Source organism: Tachyglossus aculeatus, chromosome 22 (assembly GCF_015852505.1).
Source record: "Tachyglossus aculeatus isolate mTacAcu1 chromosome 22, mTacAcu1.pri, whole genome shotgun sequence".
Taxonomy (NCBI): Eukaryota; Metazoa; Chordata; class Mammalia; order Monotremata; family Tachyglossidae; genus Tachyglossus; species Tachyglossus aculeatus.
Genome location: NC_052087.1, coordinates 38707632 through 38734888, shown reverse-complemented (window position 1 = coordinate 38734888; position 27257 = coordinate 38707632). Strand labels below are relative to the sequence as shown.

The 27257-nt window shown below is 45.9% G+C and overlaps 1 protein-coding gene across 1 annotated transcript in view; it reads right to left on the bottom strand.

Moving 5' to 3' along the window:
* Positions 1–10743, bottom strand: part of NAA40 (N-alpha-acetyltransferase 40, NatD catalytic subunit) — a 58812-nt gene extending 48069 nt beyond the window's left edge. Inside the window, exon 1 of the mRNA XM_038765118.1 lies at positions 10688–10743. The gene's annotated coding sequence lies outside the window, so the exon portion shown is untranslated. The remainder of the gene's footprint in view (positions 1–10687) is intronic.
* Positions 10744–27257: the final 16514 nt, after the last annotated feature.

The window sequence follows — 27257 nt, the reverse complement described above, 5'->3', positions numbered from 1 at the left end:
GGGAAGTACAAGTCGGCAACATATAGAGCCGGTCCCTACCCAACAATGGGCTCGCAGTCTAGAGGGGGGAGACAGACAACAAAACAAAACACGTGGACAGGTGTCCAGTCATCAAAACAAAGAGAAATAAAGCTAGATGCACATCATTAACAAAATTAATAGAATAGTAAATATGTACAAGTAAAATAAATAGAATAATAAATTCATTCATTCAATCGTATTTATTGAGCGCTTACTGTGTGCAGAGCACTGTACTAAGCACTTGGGAAGTACAAGTTGGCAACATATAGAGACGGGCCCTACCCAACAACGGGCTCACAGTCTAGAAGGGGGAGACGGACAACAAAACAAAACATGTGGACAGGTGTCAAGTTGTCAGAACAAATAGAAATAAAGTTAGATGCACATCATTAAGAAAATAAATAGTAAATATGTACAAGTAAAATAAACAGAGTAATAAATCTGTACAAATATATATACAGGTGCTGTGGGAAGGGGAGGGGCAAACACTGGTGGTTCTTGAGGAGAGGGGTAACATGGACTGAACGTTTTTGTAGAAAAATGATCCAGGCAGCAGAGTGAAGTATGAACTGGAATGGGGAGAGACAGGAGGCAGGGAGGTCAGCAAGGAGGCTGATGCAGTAATCATTGCAAGATAGATAAATGCCTGGATCAATTTAGTAGCAGTTTGGATGGAGCGGAAACGGCGGATGTTAACGATTCAGCAAAGGATGAACCGACAGGATTTGGTGACAGATTGAATATGTGGGTCAGCCCCCACCCCCACCATCGCCCCAACTTGCTGTCTCTGCTCTACCCCCTTCCCTGCTCCACTGCACTTGTGTATATATGTACATATCTCTAATTCTATTTATTTATATTAATGCCTGTTTTACTTGTCTGGTGTGTATATATATCTCTAATTCTATTTATTTATATTGATGCTATTGATGCCTGTTTATTTGTTTTGATGTCTGTCTCCCCCCTTCTAGACTGTGAGCCTGTTGTGGGCAGGGATTGTCTCTCTTTGTTGCTGAATTGTACTTTCCAAGCATTTAGTACAGTGTTCTGCACACAGTAAGCGCTCAATAAATACGATTGAATGAATGAATAGTGAATGAGTTGAATGAGAGAGATGAGTCAAGGATACTGCCAAAGTTAGGGGCTTGTGAGAATGGTGGAGCTGACTACAGTGACGGGGAAGTCAGGGGGAAGAAAAGGTTTGGGTGGGAAGATAAGGAACTTTATTTTGGACATGTTAAGTTTGAGGTGTCAGCAGGACATCCAAAATATTCTCAAGGTCGAAGAAAGTATTAGACTGCAGAGAAGGAGAGAGATGAGGGCTGGAGATGAAGATTTGGGAGTCACCCACATAGAGTTGGTAGTTGAAACCATGGGAGTGGATGAATTCTCCAAGGGAGTGGGTGTAGATGGAGAATAGAAGAGGACCCAGAATTGGGAGACTCCCACAGTCAGAAGGTGGGGGGCAGAGGAGGAGCCCGTCAAAGAGACTGAGAATGATCTTCCAAAGAGGTAGGAGGAAAACAAGGAGAGGACAGTGTCATTGAAACCAAGGTTGGATTATGTTTCCAGAAGACGAGAGTGGTTGACAGTGTTGAAGGTAGTTGAGAGGTCGAGGAGGATTAGGATGGAGTAGAGGTCACTGGATTTGAAAAGAAGAAAATCATGGGTGACCTTTGAGGGGGTGGTTTCTGTAGAGTGAAAGGTACGGAAGCCAGATTGGAAGGGGTCAAGGAGAGAATCGGAGGAGAGGAACTTGAGAGACTGGGTGTAGCAACTCACTCAATGAGTTTGGATTGGAATGGTAGGAGGGAGAAGGGGTGATAACTGCAGAGAGCTGTGGGAGTCAAGGGAGGGGTTTCTTTTTAGGCTAGGAAAGACATGAGCATGTTTGAAAGCAGTGGGGAAGAAGCCACTGGAGAGTGAACAGTGGAAGATCATCATCAATCGTATTTATTGAGCACTTACTGTGTGCAGAGCACTGTACTAAGCGCTTGGGAAGTACAAATTGGCAACATATAGAGACAGTCCCTACCCAACAGTGGGCTCACAGTCTAAAAGGGGGAGACAAAAACCAAACATACTACAAAATAGAATAGATATGTACAAGTAAAATAAATAAATAAATAGAGTAATAAATATGTACAAACATATATACATATATACAGGTGCCGTGGGGAAGGGAAGGAGGTAAGATGGGGGGATGGAGAGGGGGATGAGGGGGAGAGGAAGGAAGGGGCTCAGTCTGAAAAGGCCTCCTGGAGGAGGTGAGCTCTCAGTAGGCCCCTGAAGGGAGGAAGAGAGCTAGCTTGGCGGATGGGCAGAGGGAGGGCATTCCAGGCCCAGGGGATGATGTGGGCCGGGGGTTGATGGCGGGACAGGCGAGAACGAGGTACGGTGAGGAGATTAGCAGCAGAGGAGCGGAGGGTGCGGGCTGGGCTGGAGAAGGAGAGAAGGGAGGTGAGGTAGGAGGGGGTGAGGTGATGGACAGCCTTGAAGCCGAGGGTGAGGAATTTTTCCTTGATGTGTAGGTTGACTGGAAGCCACTGGAGATTTTTGAGAAGATGATGGCCAAAGACGAAAGAAGGGAGGGAGCAAGTGTGTGAAGGGATGGGGTTGGAGGCTATTACTATGAGAGTTGGTATCTGCTTTGAGGGACAGCGTGTGGTTTTGACTGCGCTTGTGGGTGACTGAATAATTCTGTCTGTAAGTGGATTTGTAGGTGTGTTTGCCTGTGGGGGACTCTTCTTGTCTGCCTAGCTGGGACAGTAGGTGTGCCTGGTTTGTACAAAGGAAAATGTAAATGTGAGAAATGCTCTATATTGGCCATAAAATAATAGTGATGTGGAGAAAGCTGAATTTAAAAAAATACCAATATCAAATTACATGAATTCAAGCTCTCATCCTATCCCGTCTGGACTACTGCATCAGCCTTCTCTCTGATCTCCCATCCTCGTGTCTCTCTCCACTTCAATCCATACTTCATGCTGCGGCCCGGATTATCTTTGTCCAGAAACGCTCTGGGCATATCACTCCCCTCCTCAAAAATCTCCAGTGGCTACCAATCAATCTGCGCATCAGGCAGAAACTCTTCACCCTGGGCTTCAAGGCTGTCCATCACCTCGCCCCCTCCTACCTCACCTCCCTTCTCTCCTTCTACTGCCCAGCCCGCACCCTCCGCTCCTCCACCACTAATCTCCTCACTGTACCTCGCTCTCGCCTGTCCCGCCATCGACCCCCGACCCACGTCATCCCCCGGGCCTGGAATGCCCTCCCTCTGCCCATCCGCCAAGCTAGCTCTCTTCCTCCCTTCAAGGCCCTGCTGAGAGCTCACCTCCTCCAGGAGGCCTTCCCAGACTGAGCCCCTTCCTTCCTCTCCCCCTCGTCCCCCTCTCCATCCCCCCATCTTACCTCCTTCCCTTCCCCACAGCACCTGTATATATGTATATATGTTTGTACATATTTATTACTCTATTTATTTATTTATTTTATTTGTACTTACCTATTCTATTTATTTTATTTTGTTAGTATGTTTGGTTTTGTTCTCTGTCTCCCCCTTTTAGACTGTGAGCCCACTGTTGGGTAGGGACTGTCTCTATGTGTTGCCAATTTGTACTTCCCAAGTGCTTAGTACAGTGCTCTGCACATAGTAAGCGCTCAATAAATACGATTGATGATGATGATGATGAATATACAACCTATGATTATGAATTAGGAAATACTGATTTAAAAGTGCCAGTTGACATGTTTTCTTTCATATGAAGGGGAAAACTTGTGTTATAGTTTCCTATTACCACTTAGACTTTCCAGAAATTCCAATATTGACTAACACTGCAAGATTAAATTTGATCATTGAAATCAAGTCTATTCTTTGCAAGATAGATACAGTATAACGAGGGACAAGGACCATGTCTAATTCCCACCTTATTATGACTATTAGTGTGGTACTTGTTAAGCACTTACTATGTGTTAAGCACTCTATTAAGTGGTGGGGTAAATACAAGATAATCAGATTGGGCACAGTCCCTGTCTCACACTGGGCTCAGAGTCTAAGTAGGAGAGAGTAGGATTTAATCCCCATTTTACAGAGAAGGAACTGAAGCACAGAAAAGTTAAATAATAATAATGGCATTTATTAAGCGCTTACTATGTGCAAAGCACTGTTCTAAGCACTGGGGTAATCAGGTTGCCCCCCGGGGGGCTCACAGGGTTCATCCCCATTTTACAGATGAGGGAACTGAGGCTCGGAGAAGTGAAGTGACTTGCTCAAAGTCACACAGCTGACAATTGGTGGAGCCGGGATTTGAACCCATGACCTCTGACTCCAAAACCCGGGCTCTTTCCATTGAGGCACACTGCTTCTCCGAGACTTGCCCACAATCACACAGCAAACAAGTAGTGGAGCCGGCAACAGAAGACACGCTGTCTGAGTCCTAAGCCTATGCTCTTTCCACTAGGCCAGGCTGTCGTGTATGTTTTCCTGGCATTTAGTACAGTTCTCTGCACCCAGGAAGCATTTAATGCAAACATAATTAATAATTCAGAGAAGCAGCATGGCCTAAAGGATAGAGTATGGGCCTGGGAATCATTCATTCATTCATTCAGTCGTATTTATTGAGCACTTACTGTGTGCAGAGCACTGTACTAAGCGCTTGTGAAGTACAAGTTGGCAACATATAGAGCCGGTCCCTACCCAACAACGGGCTCACAGTCCAGAAGCAGAAGGCTCTACCACTTGTCTGCTGTTTAACCTTGAGCAAATCACTTAACTTCTCTGTGCCTCAGTTACCTCATCTGTAAAATGGGGATTGGGACTGGGAGCCCTAAGGGGGACGGGTATTGTGTCCAACCGGATTATCTTGTATCTACCCCAGGGCTTAATACAGCGCCTGGGGCATGGAATGTGTCTGTTTATTGTTGTATTGTACTCTCCCAAGCACTTAGTACAATGCTCTGCAAACAGTAAGTGATCAATAAATGTGATTGAATGAACAAATGCCATTATTATTATTACAAGTATTACTATGACCACCTAAGGTTATAAAAAATAGTGAGCTCCAAAATGGGTAATCCTGAAATTAAGAAATTTGCATAGAAATCTGACTTTCTGTATGTCACTTCCAGTCTAGGACATCCTCAGTCAAATAGGTGAGCAGGAAATAATAGTAATAATAATAATAATGGCATTTATTAAGCACTTACTATGTGTAAATCACTGGGGAGGTTACAAGGTGATCAGGTTGTCCCACGGGGGGCTCACAGTCTTAATCCCCATTTTATTCATTCATTCAATCGTATTTATTGAGCGCTTACTGTGTGCAGAGCACTGTACTAAGCCCTTGATTTTACAGATGAGAGAACTGAGGCACAGAGAAGCTAAGTGACTTGCCCAAAGTCACACAGCTGACAATTGGCGGAGCCAGGGCTTGAACCCATGACCTCTGACTCAAATGAGGTCAACGTATTTATTACTCTATTGATTTATTTTACTTGCACATATCTATTCTATTTATTTCATTTTGTTAATATGTTTTGTTTTGTTCTCTGTCTCCCCCTTCTAGACTGTGAGCTCACTGTTGGGTAGGGACCGTCTCTATGTGTTGCCAACTTGTACTTCCCAAGCGCTTAGTACACTGCTCTGCACACAGTAATGCGCTCAATAAATATGACATTGATTGATTGACTCCAAAGCCTGCGCTCTTTCCACTGAGCCTCGCAGCTTCTCTTAACTTAAATAAAGTTAAATAACCAACGGACTCTTTTTGAAAGCAAAACCTTCAAGAGAGGAACCCTCTCTGGCATTATTCCGGTGTCAATGCCCAGTTTTGGCAGTGGAGTAGTCCTCTGCAGTGTTATTTGGGAGGAGTTAGAGTTTGTAAATGAAATCAGTGGAGCTAGGACTTATAATTAATCAATCAATCAATCAATCGTATTTATTGAGCGCTTACTGTGTGCAGAGCACTGTACTAAGCGCTTGGGAAGTACAAGTTGGCAACATATAGAGACAGTCCCTACCCAACAGTGGGCTCACAGTCTAAAAGGGGGAGACAGAGAACAAAACCAAACATACTAACAAAATAAAATAAATAGAATAGATATGGACAAGTAAAATAAATAAATAAATAAATAGAGTAATAAATTTGTACAAACATATATACATATATACAGGTGCTGTGGGGAAGAGAAGGAGGTAAAATGGGGGGGATGGATTGAGGAGGGACGCAAGGAAATGAAAAGAAATGCTGAGGTAAACAGGCAGTCTCCTAGCCTGCCTAAATTTAAGAAAACTCAGCATGGCCTAGTAAAAAGCCGTGGGCCTGGGTGTCAGAAGAACCTGGGTTCCAATCCCCACTCTGCCACTTATCTGCTGTGTGACCTTGGGCAAGTCACTTACATATTCTGTGCCTCAGTTCCCTCATCTGTAAAATGGGGATTAAGACTGTGAGCCCCATGAGTAGGGAAGCAGCATGGCCTAGTGGCAAGAGCACGGGCTTGGAAGCCAGAAGACATGGATTCTAATCCTGCTTCGCCACTTGTCTGCTATGCATCATTAATCGTATTTATTGAGCGCTTACTGTGTGCAGAGCACTGTACTAAGCGCTTGGGAAGTACAAGTTGGCAACATATAGAGACAGTCCCTACCCAACAGTGGGCTCACAGTCTAAAAGGGGGAGACAGAGAACAAAACCAAACATACTAACAAAATAAAATAAATAGAATAGATATGTACAAGTAAAATTAATAAATAAATAGAGTAACAAATATGTACAAGCATATACACATATATACAGATGCTGTGGGGAAGGGAAGGAGGTAAGATGGGGGGGATGGAGAGGGAACCTTGGGCAAGTCACATAACTACTCTGTGCCTCAGTTCCCTCATCTGTAAAATGGGGATGAAGACTGTGAGCCCCACGTGGGACAACCTGATTACCTTGTGTCTACCCCAGCGCTTAGAATAGTGCTCGGCATGTAGTTAGTGCTTAACAAATACCCAAATAATAATTATTATTATTACCCCAGCGCTTCGTGCGGTGCTTGGCACACAGTAAGCGCTTAACACATACGGTTAAAAAGAAAGAGAGATAAAGTTACATTGTTCATAGGGGTTGTTGTTGAGAAGCAACGTGGCCTAGTGGGAAGAGCACGGACTTGGGAGTCAGAGGTCATGGGATCTAATCCCAACTCCGCCACTTGTCAGCTGAGTGACTTTGGACAGGTCACTTTACTTCTCTGTGCCTGTGACCGCATCTGTAAAATGGGGATTAAGAGACTGTGAGCCCCATGTGGGACAACCTGAGGTCATGGGTTTAAATCCCAGCTCCGCCAATTATCAGCTGTGTGACTTAGGGCAAGTCACTTAACTTCTCTGTGCCTCAGTTACCTTTCATTCATTCATTCATTCAATCGTATTTAATGAGCACTTACTGTGTGCAGAGCACTGTACTAAGCTCTTGGGAAGTACAAGTTGGCAACATACAGAGACAGTCCCTACCCAACAGTGGGCTCACAGTCTAGGAGGGGGAGACAGAGAATAAAACAAAACATATTAACGAAATAAAATAAACAGAATAAATATGTACAAATAAAATAGAGTAATAAATACATACAAACATATATACATATATACAGGTGCTGTGGGGAGGGGGAGGAGGTAAGGCGGAGGGGATGGGGAGGGGAAAGAGGGGGAGAGGAAGGGGGGGCCCAGTCTGGGAAGGCCTCCAAGGCCTTACAGAGTTACCTCATCTGTAAAATGGGGATTAATCAATCAATCAATCAATCGTATTTATTCAGCGCTTACTGTGTGCAGAGCACTGTACTAAGCGCTTGGGAAGTACACGTTGGCAACATATAGAGACAGTCCCTACCCAACAGTGGGCTCACAGTCTAAAAGGGGGAGACAAAGAAAAAACCAGACATACTAACAAAATAAAATAAATAGAATACATATGTACAAGTTAAATAAATAGAGTAATAAATATGTATAAGCATATATAGCATACTAACAAAATAAAATAAATAGAATAGATATGTACAAGTAAAATAGAGTAATAAACACGTACAAACATATATACATATATACAGGTACTGTGGGGAAGGAGGTAAGATGGGGGGATGGAGAGGGAGACTAGGGGGAGAGGAAGGAAGGGGCTCAGTCTGGGAAGGCCTCCTGGAGGAGACTGTGAGTCCCCCGTGGGACAACCTGATCACCTTGTAAACCCCCCAGCGCTTAGAACAGTGCTTTGCACATAGTAAGTGCTTAATAAATGCCATCATTATTATTATTATTATTATTATTATTATTATTATTATTATTGTATCCCCCCTAGTGCTTAGAACAGTGCTTGGCACATAATAAGCGCTTGACAGATGCCATCATTATTATTATTATTGTTCAGAGGAGTTGTTGTTAAACACCTTTGCCAAGCCCCCAGCACAGTGCTCTACACAAAGTAAGCATTCAATAAATACGGTTGAATGAATTGAATGAGTATTCATTAGCGAAGTAGCGTGGCTCAGTGGAAAGAGCCCGGGCTTTGGAGTCAGAGGTCAGGGGTTCAAATCCCAGCTCTGCCAATTGTCAGTTGTGTGACTTTGGGCAAGTCACTTCACTTCTCTGGGCCTCCGTGACCTCATCTGTGATCAGGTTGTCCCACTGGGGGCTCACAGTTTTAATCCCCGTTTTACAGATGAGGTCACTTTGGCCCGGAGAAGTGAAGTGACTTGCCCAAAGTCACACAGCTGATTTGTAACCTCCCCGGAACTTAGAACAGTGCTCAGCACATAGTAAGCGCTTAATTCTTTCATTCAATCATATTTATTGAGTGCTTACTGTGTGCACTGTACTAAGCGCTTGGGAAGGACAAGTTGGCAACATATAGAGACGGTCCCTACCCAACAGCGGGCGCACAGTCTAGACTAAATGCCATCATTATTATTATTATTATTATTATTATTATTATTAAAATCCTCACATAGTAAGCGCTTCATTCATTCATTCAATCGTATTTATTGAGTGCTTACTGTGTGCACTGTACTAAGCGCTTGGGAAGGACAAGTTGGCAACATAAAGAGACGGTCCCTACCCAACAGTGAGCTCACAGTCTAGAATAAATGCCATTATTATTATTATTATTATTATTATTAATAATAATAAAATCTTCTCGGCCTACTTGTGAATGAGAGGGGGAAAGAGGCGTGGCCACCAAAGAGCCCCGATTGGCTCTCCATTCGCAGAGGCTTCGATTGATTGGTGGGTTGGGGTGATGGGGGGCTACCTCACCTCCCTTCTCTCCTTCTCTAGCCCAGCCTAAACCCTCCGCTTCTGTGCCTCTTTCTCGCCTGTCCCGCCGTCGACCCCCGGCCTCCGTCCTCCCCCTGGCCTGGAATTCCCTCCCTCTGCCCATCCGCCAAGCTAGCTCTCTTCCTCCCTTCAAGGCCCTACTGAGAGCTCACCTCCTCCAGGAGGCCTTCCCACACTGAGCCCCTTCCTTCCTCTCCCCCTCGTCTCCCTCTCCATCCCCCGCATCTTACCTCCTTCCCTTCCCCACAGCACCTGTATATATGTTTGTACATATTTATTACTCTATTTATTTTACTTGTACCTATCTATTCTATTTATTTTATTTTGTTAATATATTTGGTTTTGTTCTCTATCTCCCCCTTCTAGAATGTGAGCCCTCTGTTGGGTAGGGATTGTCTCTATATGTTGCCAACTTGTACTTCCCAAGCGCTTAGTACAGTGCTCTGCACACAGTAAGCACTCAATAAATACGATTGATTGATTGATTGTACATATTTATTACTCTATTTATTTTACTTGTACCTATCTATTCTATTTATTTCATTTTGTTAGTATGTTTGGTTTTGTTCTCTGTCTCCCCCTTCTAGACCGTGAGCCCTCTGTTGGGTAGGGATTGTCTCTATATGTTGCCAGCTTGTACTTCCCAAGCGCTTAGTACAGTGCTCTGCACACAGTAAGCGCTCAATAAATATGATTGATTGATTGTACATATTTATTACTCTATTTTACTTGTACCTATCTATTCTATTTATTTCATTTTGTTAGTATGTTTGGTTTTGTTCTCTGTCTCCCCCTTCTAGACTGTGAGCCCTCTGTTGGGTCGGGACTGTCTCTATATGTTGCCAGCTTGTACTTCCCAAGTGCTTAGAACAGTGCTCTGCACACAGTAAGCGCTCAATAAATACGATTGATTGATTGTACATATTTATTACTCTATTTTACTTGTACATATCTATTCTATTTATTTTATTTTTTAAATATGTTTGGTTTTGTTCTCTGTTTCCCCCTGCTAGACTGTGAGCCCTCTGTTGGGTAGGGACTGTCTCTATATGTTGCCGACTTATACTTCCCAAGCGCTTAGTAAGGCTCTGCACACAAAAAGCGCTCAATAAATACGATTGATTGATTGTAAGCGGTCGACCCCCTTGCTCCAGCCTTTCTCCTCCACCTCCCCATCGCCCCCCAATCCGCCTAGGCAGTGAAGGCCCTGAACTGAAGCCTTGCCTCCCCTCTTCATCGAAAGCCTCTTGTCCTTCTCCCCTCCACGTGGCAATAGCCCCCACCCCTTTCTCCCTCCACATGGCCAAATCCCACCCCCTTCCCCCTCATTTCCCCTCCCTGTCCCCCTCCTCATTTCCTTACCTGCTCCTGCCAGAGCTACTGCTGCTGCCACTGCGGCCTTAGGTAAGAGTTTCCCCCCTTGCTTGGGCCCGCGGGTGGGTCTGTGACTGTGGATCTGCTTGAGGGTAAAACAGAGGGGTTTTTGAGTGGGGGGACCTGGTGGGGAGTGGGCTGGACGCCCCTGCCTGCAAATGGGTCGGGGGGCGATGCCCAAGGGCGACTCTCCCTGCCCGGTGGAGCCAGGTCAGTGGGTGTGTCCCTGTTTTGGTGTAAATGCCATCCCTCCCCCCACAGTCCTGGAAGAGGAAACCAATTCAGCCGGTCTACGGTTAAAACGTAAAAAAAAAAAAAAATCTACAGAAACAGAGGAGAATATAGCAATTTGCCAGACGGCAAGGTTTGGGGAAAAAAAAACAAACCTGGAGGCAAGGAAGAGGGATAATGATAATAATGGCATTTATTAAGCGCTTACTAAAAAAGAGATCTACAGGAGCAGAGGAGGATATAGCCATTTGCCAGGCAGCAACGTTTTGGGAGAAAAAAAAACTTGAGGCAAGGAAGAGGGATGATAATAATAATAATAATGGCATTTATTAAGCGCTTACTAAAAGAGAGATCTACAGAAGCAGAGGAGAATATAGCCATTTGCCAGGCAGCAACGTTTTGGGGGAAAAAAAACTTGAGGCAAGGAAGAGGGATGATAATAATAATAATAATAATGGCATTTATTAAGCGCTTACTCAAAAAGAGATCTACAGAAGCAGAGGAGAATGTAGCCATTTGCCAGGCAGCAACGTTTTGGGGCAAAAAAAGGAAAAAAAACTGGAGGCAAGGAAGAGGGATGATAATAATAATAATAATGGCATTTATTAAGCGCTTACTAAAAGAGAGATCTACAGAAGCAGAGGAGAATATAGCCATTTGCCAGGCAACAACGTTTTGGGGGAAAAAAGGAAAAAAAACTGGAGGCAAGGAAGAGGGATGATAATAATAATAATGGCATTTATTAAGCGCTTACTAAAAAAGAGATCTACAGAAGCAGAGGAGAATATAGCCATTTGCCAGGCAGCAACACTTTGGGGGAAAAAAAAAACTGGAGGCAAGGAAGAGGGATGATAATAATAATGGCATTTATTAAGCGCTTACTATGGGCAAAGCACTGTTCTAAGCGCCGAAGGATAAGGATAGTCTACACCATTATGGGCAAAAACTTTGTTTTCCTTGGGAAGGGTCCGGGGGGAGCCCACGGCAATGCAGCTTTTATTCACCTCGTTAGACAGAGAGGCGGGAACCCGAGGCAAGGAAAAAACATTTGCCCGCGGGTCTGGGCCAGAGGGACACATCCTGAATTTTCTGGGTGGTTCACATAATTTAGCGGATAGTACAGTGTAATCGACCGATCGATAGTATTTATTGAGCGCTTACTAGAGAAGCAGCGTGGCTCAGCGGCAAGATCCCGGGTTTGGGAGTCTGAGGTCATGGGTTCTAATTCCGACCTTGGTCACGTAACTTCTCTGAGCCTTAGTGACCTCATCTGGAAAATGGGGATTAAGACTGGGAGCCCCCCGTGGGACAACCTGATCACCTTGTATCCCCCCAGCGCTTAGAAATGCCATCATCATCATTATTATTATTATTATGTGTGGAACACTGTACTAAGCGCTTGGGAGAGGACAGTACAACAGAATTACTGCCCCCACTGAGCGCTCAATGAATACGATTGATTGACTCTAACTTCCCATGGGAAATAATAATAATAACGATGGTATTTGTTCAGCGCTTACTATGTGCCAAGCACTGTTGTAGATACAAGGTAATCAGGTTGTCCCACGTGGGGCTCACAGTCTTAATCCCCATGTTAATAAGGATGGTATTTGTATTTGTGTATTTATTACTCTATTTATTTTACTTGTACCTATCTATTCATTTTATTTTGTTAGTATGTTTGGTTTTGTTCTCTGTCTCCCCCTTCTAGACTGTGAGCCCACTGTTGGGTAGGGACTGTCTCTGTATGTTGCCAGCTTGTACTTCCCAAGCGCTTAGTACAGTGCTCTGAACACAGGAAGCGCTCAATAAATACGATTGATTGATTGACTAAGCGCTTACTAGGTGCCAAGCACTGTTCTAAGCACTGGGGCAGACACGAGGTAATCTGGTTGTCCCACGTGGGGCTCACAGTCTTAATCCTCATTTTACAGATGAGGTCACTGAGGCCCAGAGAAGTGAAGTAACTTGCCCAAGGTCACACAGCAGGAGGAGCGGGATTAGAACCCGCGACCTCGGACTCCCAAGCCCGGGCTCTTTCCAACAGGCCACGCAGCTTCACGTTGGCTTTCCTAGTCCAGAGGATTTCCCCCATTTAGTACCGTAACTAAACGCTTATTCATCAATCAATCGTATTTATTGAGCGCCTACTGTGTGCAGAGCACAAGGCATCTTGTCTGATCCGATTGCAGTGGAATTTATAATGAATTGATCACAGTCCGTTACAGATTTCTTTGTTCCATCTCCACTCATCATCATCATCATCAATCGTATTTATTGAGCGCTTACTATGTGCAGAGCACTGTACTAAGCGCTTGGGAAGTACAAATTGGCAACACATAGAGACGGTCCCTACCCAACAGCGGGCTCACAGTCTAAAAGGGGGAGACAGAGAACAAAACCAAACATACCAACAAAATAAAATAAATAGGATGGATATGTACAAGTAAAATAAATAAATAAATAAATAGAGTAATAAATATGTACAACCATATATACATTCACTTGACTAGTCTTTCCCTTCCAGACCGTGAGCTCGTTGTGGGTAAGGAATGGGTCTGTTTATTATATTGTATTCCCTCCCCCAGCGCTTAGTACAGTGCTGTGCACGCAGTAAGTGCTCAATAAATACTGGTACTAACCTCCTCGGTGGGCCTCATTCTCTCCTGTCCCGCTGTCGACCCCCGGAATGCCCCACTGTTGGGTAGGGACCGTCTCTATATGTTGCCAACTTGTACTTCCCAAGCGCTTAGTACAGTGCTCTGCACACAGTAAGCGCTCAATAAATACAATTGATGATGATGATGCCCTCCGCACATCCAAACTAGCTCTCTTCCTCCCTTCAAAGCCCTACTGAGAGCTCACCTCCTCCAGGAGGCCTTCCCACACTGAGCCCCCTTTTCTCTCCCCCTCTCCACTGCCCCCCCACCTCCTTCCCCTCCCCACAGCGCTTGTGTGTATTTGTACATATTTATTATTCTATTTATTTTATTAATGATGTAACTAGATCTGTAATTCTATTTATATTGATGCCTGTCATTCATTCATTCATTCAATCGTATTTATTGAGCTCTTACTTCCCCTCCCCACAGCACTTGTGTATGTTTGTACATATTTATTATTCTATTTATTTTATTAATGATAATTCTATTAATATTGATGCTATTGATGCCCGTCCCTCTCCATCAACCCCCCACCTCCTTCCCCTCCCCACAGCGCCTGTGTGTATTTGTACATATTTATTATTCTATTTATTTTATTAATGATGTAACTAGATCTGTAATTCTATTTATATTGATGCCTGTCATTCATTCATTCATTCAATCGTATTTATTGAGCTCTTACTTCCCCTCCCCACAACACTTGTGTATATTTGTACATACTTATTATTCTATGTATTTTATTAATGATAATTCTATTAATATTGATGCTATTGAGGCCCATCCCTCTCCATCGCCCCCCCACCTCCTTTCCCTCCCCACAGCGCTTGTGTATATTTGTACATATTTATTATTCGATTTATTTATGATGTAACTAGATCTGTAATTCTATTTATATTGATGCCTGTCATTCATTCATTCATTCAATCATATTTATTGAGCTCTTACTTCCCCTCCCCACAACACTTGTGTATATTTGTACATATTTATTATTCTATTTATTTTATTAATGATAATTCTATTAATATTGATGCTACTGATGCCCGTCCCTCTCCATCGCCCCCCCCACCTCCTTCCCCTCCCCACAGCGCTTGTGTATATTTGTACATATTTATTATTCTATTTATTTTATTAATGATGTAACTAGATCTGTAATTCTATTTATATTGCTGCTATTGATGCCTGTCGTTCATTCATTCATTCAATCGTATTTATTGAGCTCTTACTTCCCCTCCCACAGCACTTGTGTATATTTGTACATATTTATTATTCTATTTATTTTATTAATGATAATTCTATTTATATTGATGCTATTGATGCCTGTCGTTCATTCATTCGCATTACTGTGTGCAGAGCACTGTACTAAGCGCTTGGACTGTGAGCCCACTGTTGGGTAGGGACTGTCTCTATATGTTGCCAGTTTGTACTTCCCAAGCACTTAGTACAGTGCTCTGCACACAGTAAGCGCTCAATAAATACGATTGATTGATTGATTGATTGATTGATTGGAAAGTACAATTCAGCCACAAATAGAGACGGTTCTTTCCCAACAACGGGCTCACAGTCTAGAAGGGGGAGACAGACAACAAAACAAAACAAGTGGACAGGCATCAATAGCATCAGTGTAAATAAATAGAATTGTGGCTGCAAGTGCTTAGTACAGTGCTCTGCACACAGTAAGCGCTCAATAAATACGATTGAATGAATGAATGAATCATTAATAAAATAAATAGAATAATAAATATATACATACATACATACACAAGTGCCGTGGAGTGGTGAGAGGGAATAGAGCAGAGGGAGGGAGGGAGTCGGGGTGATGGGGAAGGGAGGAGGGGCAGGGGAAAAGGGGGGCTCAATCTGGGAAGGCCTTCTGGAGAAGGTGAGCTTTCAGTAGGGCTTTGAAGGGGGAAGTAAGCTAGTTTGGCAGATGTGAGGAGGGAGGGCACTGTTTTGTTTTGTCTTCTTGTCTGTCTCCCCCTTCTAGACTGTGAGCCTGCTGTTGGGTAGGGATTATAATAATAATGTTGGTATTTCTTAAGCACTTACTATGTGCCAAGCACTGTTCTAAGCGCTGGTGGAGGATACAAGGTAATCAGGTTGTTCCACGTGGGGCTCACAGTTTTCATCCCCATTTTACAGATGAGGGAACTGAGGCCCAGAGAAGTTAAGTGACTTGCTTATCTCTGTTGAGAAACAGTGAGGCTTGTAGAAAGAGCCCGGGCTTGGGAGTCAGAGGTCGTGGGTTTTAATCCCGGCTCCCCCACTTGTCAGCTGTGTGATTTGGGGCAAGTCACTTCTCTATGCCTCAGTTCCCTCATCTGTAAAATGGGGATTAACTGTGAGCCCCACGTGGGACAACCTGTTTACCTTGTATCTTCCCCAATCAATCAATCAGTCGTATTTATTGAGCGCTTACTGTGTGCAGAGCACTGTACTAAGCACTTGGGAAGTACAAGTTGGAAACATACAGAGACAGTCCCTGCCCAACAGTGGGCTCACAGTCTAAAAGGGGGAGACAGAGAACAAAACCAAACATACTAACAAAATAAAATAAATAGAATAGATATGCACAAATAAAATAAATAGAGTAATAAATATGTACAGACATATATACATATATACAGGTATATTTATTCATCACCCAACCCCCACAACTAGCTCCACAGCATGTAGGTACATATCTGTAATTTATTTCTAATTAATGTCTGTCTCTCCCTCTAGACTGTAAGCTTGTTTCTTGGCACATAGTAAGCGCTTAACAAATACCAACATCATTATTATTATTATAATCCCTACCCAACAGCGGGCTCACAGTCTAGAAGGGGGGAGACAGACAAGAAGACAAAACAAAACAAAACTTTTAGACTGTGAGCCCACTGTTGGGTAGGGACTGTCTCTATATGTTGCCAACTTGTACTTCCCAAGCGCTTAGTACAGTGCTCTGCACACAGTAAGCGCTCAATAAATGCAATTGATGATGATGAAAACAATGCCCACCTGTTTACCTTGTATCTTCCCCAGGGCTTAGAACAGTGCTTGGTGCATAGAATGCACTTAATAAATCCCATTATTATTATTATTATTATTATTAGTGTCCGAATTGTACTCGCCAAGCGCTTAGTCCAGTGCTCTGCACACCGTAAGCGCTCAATAAATACGATTGAATGAATGAATGAATGAATGAATGAATGCACTACGATGGAATGAATGAATGCCCTGCGTGTCAGTAGGTCCGATGGAGAGAAGGATGATGTTGCCCCCTCGCCACGAGAGGGCGCCAAACCCGCTCCAGAAATTCCAGGCAATCAATCAATCAATCAATCGTATTTATTGAGCGCTTACTGTGTGCAGAGCACTGTACTAAGCGCTTGGGAAGTACAAGTTGGCAACATATAGAGACAGTCTCTACCCAACCACTTGGTGGTTGGAGGGATCAGGGAAAACCCCTCCTATCCCCCCACCCCCCAAAACAAACCAGGGAAATGGAGAATGTTTATTCAGCATGCTCTCTGCATCCCATTCTCCCACCTCTCCCTGATCCCCTATTACTCTATTTATTTTACCTGTACCTATTTATTCTATTTATTTTATTCTGTTAATACGTTTTGTTTTGTTCTCTGTCTCCCCCTTCTAGACTGTGAGCCCACTGTTGGGTAGGGACCGTCTCTATGTGTTGCCGGCTTGTACTTCCCAAGCGCGTTGTACAGTGCTCTGCACACAGTAAACGCTCAATAAATACGATTGAATGAATGAATGAATCCCCCTTGAGGCTTCTGTATACCTCCAGCCTCTGGCTCCCAGGTGTCTGTAATAATAATAATAATGGCATTTATTAAGCGCTTACTATGTGCCAAGCGCTGTTCTAAGCGCTGGGGAGGTTACAAGGTGATCAGGTTGTCCCACGGGGGGCTCACAGTCAATCCCCATTTTACAGAAGAGCTGAGTCCCAGAGAGGTTAAGTGACTTGCCCAAAGTCACACAGCTGACAGTTGGCGGAGCTGGGATTTGAACCCATGACCACTGACTCCAAATCCCGTGCTCTTTCCACTGAGCCACGCTGCTTCTCTAATAATAATAATAATTATAGTATTTGTTAAGCGCTTACTCTGTGCCAAGCACTGTTCTAAGCACTGGGGTGGATTGTCTGTCTCCCCCTTCTAGACTGTGAGCCCGTTGTTCGGTAGGGACCGTCTCTATATGTTGCCGATTTGTACTTCCCAAGCACTTAGTCCAGTGCTCTGCACACAGTAAGCGCTCAATAAATAGAATTGAATGAATACAAGGTAATCAAGTTCTCCCACGTGGAGCTCACAGTCTTCATCCCCATTTTACAGATGAGATAATTGTACAGAGAATAATACAGAGGTATATACAGAGGTAATACAGGTACAGAGAATAATAATAATAATGGCATTTATCAAGCGCTATGTGCAAAGCACTGTTCGAAGCGCTGGGGGGGGATACAAGGTGATCGTGTTTGTCCCACATGGGGCTCACGGTCTTCATCCCCATTTTACAGATGAGGTTTCTGAGGCACAGAGAAGTTAAGTGACTTACCCAAGGTCACACAGCAGTCACGTGGGGGAGCAGGGATTAGAACCCACGACCTCTGACTCCCAAGCCCGGGCTCTTTCCACTGAGCCACGCTGCTTCCCCACGAGGCGAAGTGGCTTGCCCAAGGTCGCACAGCGGACAAGCGGCAGAGCAGGGATTAGAAGCCACATCCTCTGACCCCCAAGCCAGTGCTCTTTCCGCTAAGCCACGCTGCTAACTCCCAGAGTTTGTATCCCCTCTTAACCTTCCTTCTATTTATTACTCTATTTATTTATTTATTTTACTTGTATATATCTGTTCTATTTATTTTATTTTGTTAGTATATTTGGTTTTGTTCTCTGTCTCCCCCTTTTAGACTGTGAGCCCACTGTTGGGCAGGGACTGTCTCTATATGTTGCCAACTTGACCTTCCCAAGCGCTTAGTACAGTGCTCTGCACACAGTAAGCGCTCAATAAATACGATTGATTGATTGATTGATGATTCCAGCCCGGCTTCTTCCCCGCTCTGGAAGTCCAAGCTGCAGAGCCGTGGGTCAGGAAACTTGGGTCTTCGTCCCTGGCTAAAAGCCACAATGGCAACGGGACATGGTAGTGAGACCCGGATATGGGTCCCTGCTTTGATAATAATAATCATCATCAATCGTATTTATTGAGCGCTTACTATGTGCAGAGCACTGTACTAGGCGCTTGGGAAGTACAAATTGGCAACATATAGAGACGTTCCCTACCCAACAGTGGGCTCACAGTCTAAAAGGGGGAGACCGAGAACAAAACCAAACATACTAACAAAATAAAATAAATAGAATAGATATGTACAAGTAGAATAAATTAATAGAGTAATAAATATGTACAAACATATATACATATATACAGGTGCTGTGGGGAAGGGAAGGCGGTAAGATGGGGGGATGGAGAGGGGGACGAGGGGGAGAGGAAGGAAGGGGCTCAGTCTGGGAAGGCCTCCTGGAGGAGGTGAGCTCTCAGCAGGGCCTTGAAGGGAGGAAGAGAGCATTATAATAATAATAATAATAATAATAACGGTATTTATTAAGCACGTACTATGTGCAAAGCACTGTTCTAAGCGCTGGGGAGGTTACAAGGTGATCAGGTTGTCCCATGTGGGGGCTCACAGTCTTAATCCCCAATTTCCAGATGAGGTAACTGAGGCCCAGAGAAGTGAAGTGACTTGCCCAAAGTCACACAGCTGACAAGTGGTGGAGCCGGGATTTGAACCCGTGAACTCTGACTCCAAAGCCCGGGGTCTTTCCACTGAGCCATACTGCTTCTGGTGGAGGGGCTTGTGTAACTCTAGGTGTGTATGTGTGGGGTGTGTGTGTGTGTGTGTGTGTGTGAGAGAGAGAGAGAAGGGCTCTCCCAGAGAAGCCCTCTTTGAGCGTGGCCTTCTCCCTCTTCCCCTAGAAAAATAGGGTTTGGGGAGCAGATATCTATCAGTGCTATGTACTGAGCGCTTACTGTATGTAGAACACTGGACTAAGACTACAGGAAAAGCAGCATGGCCTAGTGGGTAGAGCACGGGGCTGGGAATCATTCATTCATTCATTCAATCGTATTTATTGAGAGCTTACTATGTGCAGAGCACTGTACTAAGCGCTCGGGAAGTACAACTTGGCAACATATAGAGACGGTCAAAACATATTAACAGAATAAAATAAATAGAATAAATATGTACAAGTAAAATAGAGTAATAATAAATAGAGTTTCCTTCCCGATGATCGATTGTTGAACTCCTCTCTTTTTGATAACCAAGAAAGGCACTCTTTCACTGCCTGTATTTCCCAAACTCTGGGGCCAGAGCCTGGCGTTTATCAGCTGATCATCGGGAAGGAAGCGGCGTGGCCCAGTGGAAAGAGCCCGGGCTTTGGAGTCAGGGGTCATGGGTTCAAATCCCGACTCCTCCACCTGTCAGCTGTGTGACTTTGGGCAAGTCACTTAACTTCTCTGCGCCAGGCTCTGGCCCCCATAAGGACCTGCATTCTAATTCCGCTCCAACCATTTATCTGCTGCGTGACCTTGGGCAAGTCTCTTCACTTCTCTGGGCCTCAGTTCCCTCATCTGCAGAATGGGGATTCAATCCCCCTTCTCCCTCCTCCTCAGGCTGTGAGCCCCGTGTCGAGGCCTGATTAACTTGTGTGGGGTTTAGTGGCTTAGTGGCATGGGCTTGGGAGTTAGAGGACGTGGGTTCTAATTCTGACTCCTCCACTTGCCTGCTGTGTGACCTTGGGCAAGTCACTTCACTTCTCTGTGCCTCTGTTCCCTCATCTGTAAAATGGGGATGAAGACTGTGAGCCCCCCGTGGGACAACCTGATTACTTTGTATCTACCCTAGCAGTTAGAACAGTGCTTGGCACCTAGTAAGCGCTTAATAAATACCATAATTATTATTACATTATCCCAGCAGTTAGTACAGTGTCGTGGGTTCTATTCCCCACTCCGCCGCTTGTCAGCTGTGTGACCTTGGGCAAATCACCTAACTTCTGTGCCTCAGTTACCTCACCTGTAAAATGGGGATTAAGACTGTGAGCCCCACATGGGACAACCTGATTACCTTGTATCTACCCCAGTGCTTAGAACAGTGCTTGGCACCTAGTAACATTGAAGCAGCATGGCTCAGTGGAATGAGCCCGGGCTTGGGAGTCAGAGTCATGGGTTCGAATCCCGGCTCCACCACGTGTCCGCTGTGTGACCTTGGGCGAGTCACTTAACTTCTGTGCCTCAGTTACCTCATCTGTAAAATGGGGATTAAGACTGTGAGCCCCACGTGGGACAACCTGATCACTTTGTATCCCCCAAGCGCTTAGAACAGTGCTTCGCACATAGTAAGCGCTTAACAAATACCATCATTATTATTAGTATTAGTAAGCGTTTAACAAGTACCATAATTATTAGTATTACGGTGCTTGACACGTAGTAAGCGCTTAGAACAGTGCTTTGCACATAGTAAGTGCTTAACAAATACCATCATTATCATTAGTATTAGTAAACGTTTAACAAATACCATAATTATTAGTATTATGGTGCTTGACACGTAGTAAGCGCTTAGAACAGTGCTTTGCACATAATAAGCGCTTAACAAATACCATCATTATTATTAATCAATCAATCAATCAATCGTATTTATTGAGCATTTACTGTGTGCAGAGCACTGTACTAAGCGCTTGGGAAGTCCAAGTTGGCAACATATAGAGACAGTCCCTACCCAACAGTGGGCTCACAGTCTAAAAGGGGGAGACAGAGAACAAAACCAAACATACTAACAAAACAAAATAAATAGAATAGATATGTACAAGTAAAATAAATAGATAGAGTAATAAATATGTACAAACATATATACATATATACAGGTGCTGTGGGGAAGGGAAGGAGGTAAGACGGGGGGGATGGAGAGGGGGACGAGGGGGAGATTAGTATTATTAGTATAATTAGTATTATTAGTGTTAGTAAGCGTTTAACAAATACCATAATTATTAGTATTACGGTGCTTGACACATAGTAAGCGCTTAGAACAGTGCTTTGCACATAGTAAGCGCTTAACAAATACCATCATTATTATTAGTATTAGTAAGCGTTTAACAAATACCATAATTACTAGTATTACAGTGCTTGACATTACTGTTGGGAGAGTACACTATAATGGAGTATTCCAGAGATGGGAAAATGGGAATTCTTCCGGCCCGAGAGCCTCCGGGAGCCGGGCACCTGGGAAGGTGAGCCTTTTAGACTGTGAGCCCACTGTTGGGTAGGGGCTGTCTCTATATGTTGCCAACTTGTACTTCCCAAGCGTTTAGTACGGTGCTCTGCACATAGTAAGCGCTCAATAAATACGATTGATGATGATGATGATGATGAATGGCAGGAATCTTTCTGGAATGGAGGAGCTTTTGGGGGGGGTCTGACCGGAAACTTGAGGCCGGGGTCCCATCCCCCACCATGGGATGGTCTCGGGGGGCAGGGGTCCGGCCTCACTTCCTCACAGCCCCTCTCCCTTCCCCCAACAGCTCTTGGCCTTTGCCCCCTGCCCCCTTGCCCCCTCCCCCCTCAGTCCCCTCATGGCCCTTTCCCTGCCTTCCCTAACGCTCCTCCATCTCCTCCCGCTTCCCTGGAGCAGTTCGGACTCATTCACTACTACTTATTGAGCGCCTACTGTGCGCAGAGCACTATACTGAGCGCTTGGGAGAGTACCCCCTCTCTTCCGCCCCACACCACCGAAGTCGTCCTCATTTATTTTATTTTGTTAGTCTGTTTGGTTTTGTCTCCCCCTTTTAGACTGGGAGCCCACTGTTGGGTAGGGACTGTCTCTATATCATCATCATCAATCGTATTTATTGAGCGCTCACTATGTGCAGAGCACTGTACTAAGCGCTTGGGAAGTACAAATTGGCAACATATAGAGACAGTCCCTACCCAACAGTGGGCTCACAGTCTAAAAACTCTATACGTTGCCAATTTGTACTCCCAAGCACTTAGTACAGTGCTCTGCACACAGTAAGCGCTCAATAAAGGAGAAGCAGCGTGGCTCATTGGAAAGAGCACGGGCTTTGGAGTCAGAGGTCATGGGTTCGAATCCCGGCTCCGCCACATGTCTGCTGTGTGACCTTGGGTAAGTCACTTAACTTCTCTGAGCCTCAGTTCCCTCATCTGTAAAATGGGGATTAAGACTGTGAGCCCCACGTGGGACAACTTGATCACCTTGTATCCCCCCAGCGCTTAGAACAGTGCTCTGCACATAGTAAGCGCTTAACAAATACCATTATTATTATTATTATTAATAAATACGATTGATGATGATGATGATGCTGATGATCCGTCCATCCCCCTCAGTCCCTCCGTCAGCCCCTCAATCACACAGACTGTGAGCCCACTGTTGGGTAGGGACTGTCTCTATATGTTGCCAACTTGTACTTCCCAAGCGCTTAGTACAGTGCTCTGCACACGGTAAGCGCTCAATAAATACGATTGATTGATTGATTTGTAGAGCAGCATGGCCTAGTGGCAAGAACACGGGCTTGGGAGTCGGAGGATGTGGGGTGTAATCCCGGATCCCCCTCTTGTCTGCAATATGACCTTGGGCATATTGGGCATATGCCCAACAGATCAGGAAATCTGCAATATGACCTTGGGCAAGCCACTTACCTTCTCTGTGCCTCAGTGACCTCATCTGTAAAATGGGGGTAAAGACAGTGAGCCCCACGTGTGGGCAAGCCACTTACCTGCTCTGTGCCTCAGTGACCTCATCTGTAAAATGGGGGTAAAGACAGTGAGCCCCACGTGTGGGCAAGCCACTTACCTTCTCTGTGCCTCAGTGACCTCATCTGTAAAATGGGGGTAAAGATGGTGAGCCCCACGTGGGACAACCTGATTACCTTGTATCCACCCCAGCGCTTAGAACGGTGCTTGGCACGTAGTAAGTGCTTCACACATACCGCTATTACTATTATTATTATTATTGAGCGCGGAGCACTCATTCATTCATTCAATCGTATTTATTGAGCACTTACTGTGTGCAGAGCACTGGACTAAGCGCTTGGGAAGTACAAGTTGGCAACATAGAGGGACGGTCCCTACCCAACAGCAGGCTCACAGTCTAATACGATTGAATGAATGAATAGAAGGGGGAGACGGACAACAAAACAAATTAACCAAATAAAATAAATAGAATCAATCAATCAATCGTATTTATTGAGCGCTTACTGTGTGCAGAGCACTGTACTAAGCGCTTGGGAAGTACAAGTTGGCAACATATAGAGACGGTCCCTACCCAACAGCGGGCTCACAGTCTAATACGATTGAATGAATGAATAGAAGGGGGAGACAGACAACAAAACAAAACATATTAACCAAATAAAATAAATAGAACCAATCAATCAATCAATCGTATTTATTGAGCGCTTACTGTGTGCAGAGCACTGTACTAAGCGCTTGGGAAGTACAAGTTGGCAACATATAGAGACGGTCCCTACCCAACAGCGGGCTCACAGTCTAATACGATTGAATGAATGAATAGAAGGGGGAGACAGACAACAAAACAAAACATATTAACCAAATAAAATAAATAGAACCAATCAATCAATCAATCGTATTTATTGAGCGCTTACTGTGTGCAGAGCACTGTACTAAGCGCTTGGGAAGTACAAGTTGGCAACATATAGAGACGGTCCCTACCCAAGTAAAATAAATAGAGTAATAAATCTGTACAAACATATCTACATATATACAGGTGCTGTGGGGAGGGGAAGGAAGTAAGGTGGGGGGGGCATGGGGTGGGGGAGGAGGGGGAGAGGAAGGCGGGGACTCAGTCTGGGAAGGCCTCCTGGAGGAGGTGAGCTCTCAGTAGGGCTTTGAGACGGAGCCCCACGTGGGACAGGGACTGTGTCCAACCGGATTACCTTGTACTGTACTAAGCGCTTGGGAAAGTACAATATAGCAATAAAGAAAGACAGTCCTTACCCTACTTGGCTATGTGCTGGGCTCCCCGGCCCGCCGGCCCCTGACCCCCCACCCCGGGCCCCGGGTCTGCCCCTGAACCCCAGGCCTCGGCTCCCCAGCTCGGTCTCCCAGCCTGTTCCCTCTGGCTGCCCATTCTGGCTGGGCCTTGTCCCATCATCATCATCATCATCAATCGTATTTATTGAGCGCTTACGGTGTGCAGAGCACTGTACTAAGCGCTTGGGAAGTCCAAGTTGGCAACATCTAGAGACAGTCCCTACCCAACAGTGGGCTCCCAGTCTAAAAGGGGGGGACAGAGAACAAAACCAAACATACTAACAAAATAAAATAAATAGAATAGATACGTACAAGTAAAAGAAATAAATAAATAAATAGAGTAATAAATATGTCCTTTCCGGCCCCCCAACTTTGCCTGCCACCCTGTGCCATGGGGCCGGTTTTTGTGCACCCATGGACTGGCCTGGGGGGAACGGGGCCAGACCTCCGGAGGTGAAGGGTCCCTTCCCCCTTGGGAAGACCCCAATGAACCATGCCTCTTCCTCCACCCCACCCCGCTTTTGTCCCTAAAGCGGTCACCTTGTGGGCGACTGATGGGAGGCCAGGGATGGGGGAGAGAGAGCGCAGGGAGCACCTGCCCTGAGTTCGAGGTGGGCAGAGGGGGCAGGATAGGCTGCGGGGGGTGAGGGGCTCACTTGGCCTGGGCTCGTTTCCCTGGATGCAGTGGGGGGTTTATGTTTCCTTCATTCGTTCAATCCTATTTATTGAGCGCTCACCGTGTGCAGAGCACTGTACTAAGCACTTGGAAAGTACCAAATCGGGAACAGATAGAGATAAGCGTCAGCGCTTAGAACGGTGCTTTGCACATAGTAAGCGCTTAATAAATGCCATCATTATTAGATAATAATAATAATAATAATGTTGGTATTTGTTAAGCGCTTACTATGTGCAAAGCACTGTTCTAAGCGCTGGGGTAGATACAAGGTAATCAGGTTGTCCCACGTGGGGCTCACAGTCTTCACCCCCATTTTACAGATGAGGGAACTGAGGCCCAGAGAAGTTAAGTGACTTGCCCAAAGTCACACAGCTGACAAGTGTTGGAGCCGGGATTTGAACCCATGACCTCTGACTCCAAAGCCCGGGCTCTTTCCACTGAGCCACGCTGCTTCCCTACCCAACAGCGGGCACACAGTCTAGAAGGGGGAGATGGATAACAAAAAAGTTTGCTCGGAGGCCTGCGACTGAGGGTGGAAGGAGGACGACGGGGGGGCTTCTGCACTACCCTGGGCAGCCCCCTCCTCCCCGTCCGGACCCTGGACCCTCGCACCCCAGGGCGAACCGGCTCCGCCACTTGTGTGGTGGGACCCTGGGCAAGTCACCCCTCATTTCCTCAGTACCTCTAATAGCCTGTGAGCCCACTGTTGGGTAGGGACCGTCTCTAGATGTTGCCAGCTTGTCCTTCCCAAGCGCTTAGTCCAGTGCTCTGCGCACAGCAAGCGCACAATAAATACGATTGAATGAATGAAGGAAGGAAGGAGAAGTGGGAGCCATGTGGGAAGCTGGTCCCCCCCTCCTTGGGCCTTGCTCTCTGACCGCTTCCTCGGTGGCACTGTGAGATGCCATGGAGAGATGACGTGGGGGAGGAGGGGGCCTAGGATGCCCTGGGGGGGCGGGCCCGAGGAGGAGGAGCAGAAGGAGACTTGCACCCAGGCCAGGCGGAGGTTGGGAGGGCCCTGGGGTGGGGAGGGGCTTTGTGGAGCCAGTGATGCCAAGCCCCCAACTCCCGGGCCCCAGCAAGGCCAGCGTTTCCCCTGCCCACCGGTCAGTCTGCAGTCGTACAGGGAATGAGGCTTTGCCCGGGTGAATCAGGGGCGGGGGGCGCCCCCATTTCCTCCAGCTTCCTCTTGGACCCCCAGGGAGGTGGGTGGAGGGTGGAGGGAGGAAGGGGGGTGCTGTTCCTTTAAGAGGCTCGGGGCTGGAGGGAGCAGATGGCCTGTGCTTGGGGCCCCATGTCCTTTGTGGCAGGCACAAAGGACAAGGGGCCGTCGCCGCCGAGGCCGGGAGGGAGAGGCTGCAGCAGGTGGGAGGGGGGGTGGAGCCTGCTTCCCTCTGCCTCCCGGCACCCCAGCCCCTCAGCCACCTTCCCCGGGGTCCCCCCTGGGTGTTGGGGCCCTTAAGGCCCACCCCCCCAATCTGCTGGACCATGTCAGAGAGGCCCTGGGAGTCCCCCATTGTTAGTGGCACTTGGTTCCTGAGAGGGCCTGGGCTGGAGGTGGGGTGGGGAGGGGGCTCACCGAGGGGCACAGTGTGTGTGTGTCTGTGTGTGTGTGTATGGGGTGTGTGTGAGCGTTTGGGGGTCGGGGGGGGGGGGGAGTGAAGCCTTGCGGAGAGAAGTGGGGGGAGAAGGATGCTGGAGGGTACTCTGACAGGGGAAATTGTTGGCCAGAGGGAGGGTGGGAGGGGTGGGTCTGGGGTGGGGGCTGAGCAGTGTGGAGGGGTCGGGGTAATAATAATGGCATTTATTAAGCGCTCACTATGTGCAAAGCACTGTACTAAGCAACGGGGGTAGAAGGGGAGGCGGAAGAGGGCAGAGAATGGGAGCTGTTCTGAGATCAGAGATTCATTCATTCAGTCAGTCGTGTTTATTG